General features: G+C 43.4%; 1 protein-coding gene across 1 annotated transcript in view; it reads left to right on the top strand.

Annotated features, from left to right (window-relative positions):
- Positions 1-1677, top strand: part of LOC108687631 (gamma-aminobutyric acid receptor subunit beta) — a 75333-nt gene that overhangs the window by 52879 nt on the left and 20777 nt on the right. The gene's annotated exons all lie outside the window — the stretch shown is intronic.

Raw genomic sequence — 1677 nt, 5'->3', positions numbered from 1 at the left:
TATATATATATATATATTCGTATTTGTTTCTCAATATTTAAGGTATATAGCGGCACCGTACAACGTATATTGTGTATTACGCCTAATCCTGTAGTAATCGAAGATATTTTGTTCCGGTATCGACATTCAGATTCAAACTGGCACGAAACTGGATCCATTCTCTATCAAGCGCATTTCGAAGTACGCTCGGATTGTCGACTCTTAATCCGTTTCTCTGATAACAATTATATCAAAAATCAAACCGAGGAATCTCTAGTATTCTGACGTAAACTAATCGTCGATCATCCAAAATTGCACATATTCATACGAATGAAAAGAATCGAAAATAATGCGGGCAGTTCGCGAACTTGTTTGTTGGCGACCGATGCCAACGATTCGTTGATTTTCAGTCTAAAGTTTTCAAAGCCTTCGGTTCATGATGAATTCCAGGATAGTGATAACATTGATTTACCGCAGCCCTTGAAACACTTGATTCTATCCTACGAGCTTACGGTCGACTCTCTTTCATGTATATTTGACATAATCGTGCGCGGGGAAATGGAACCCGTTCGCCCGAAAGATCCAAAGTACGAGTTTGGAGCTGAATGTACGAGGCTGGACCCCAGGTGTTGAGCCCTGTGCGGAAACCAAATCAAGTCGACACTGTCACCTGGGACGTGACGCGCGAGTTTTTACACCCGCTGGCGAGTTTCCATTTTACGTATCCCTTTCCCTATCTTTTGTCTCGTTTCCCTATCTGTCCTCATCGCCAAGCGACTTCCAATAGTTCCAATGTCCATCCCTCGAGGGCTATTCTTTGGACTCTCCGGCCGACATATTTGCGAACAACGAGACTATTTTCCTACCAATTTATCTTCCCTTTCATCATTCGCCTTCAAAAAAATTGACGAACATAAGCAAAGAGAATAATACGGTGAAAGCGCTTTTATGCGCTCGTTGATTGTAGTCCTCTCGGCCGGATGAGACCAAGAAAAGAAGGATAAAGCGGGAGTGAAAAAAAGCAAGAGAGGAGAAAAAGTATCGATATAAGATACCCCGCGGCCCTCGAAAAACGAGATATTTTTTTTCGCCCTGTATCTCCTTTCCATCCTCGGCCAGCCGATGATTATATACCAAATGAAGAGTATAGCTCGTGCGACGTTGCGACTACATCGAGACTATACTGATACTTATAATTGTATTTGCATATATATCTCGTATATATCTATGCTATTATATCGTAAATATACTATGACACCTATATGAGCTGTGTCATTGTCAGTGTGTGCAGTGCGCTTCTGGTTGCTATGAATCACGTCACGCTATATATTGTATATATTATGACTTCTCCGAGCGCGAGCGCGTGTTACGTGCACGCGCGCGCGTGTCCGCGGTATATATATATATATTATGTGTGTGTGTATGTGCGTGTGTATGTGTGCGTGTATATACATGCACACGTGCGTTTGTGCGCACGAAAAGCCTTTATTGTACTGTGTGTACTTCTCGGTGTGCATATGTGTGTGCGTAACACATGACCACGGGTCTATGTGCTTGCGCGTACACATCGTGATAACTCGCGCTCGTCGAGGCGCGATAGACTCCGAAATGGAGTGTTCCTCCTCGTACGAGCCCCTCTCGCTTCCATCACTTGTTGTTCACAACGCTACGCCGTTTTTTCCATTTTTTCTATTCTCT

This window comes from Atta colombica, unplaced genomic scaffold (genome assembly GCF_001594045.1).
Source record: "Atta colombica isolate Treedump-2 unplaced genomic scaffold, Acol1.0 scaffold210, whole genome shotgun sequence".
Taxonomy (NCBI): Eukaryota; Metazoa; Arthropoda; class Insecta; order Hymenoptera; family Formicidae; genus Atta; species Atta colombica.
This window is presented reverse-complemented; position numbering and strand designations above follow the sequence as displayed.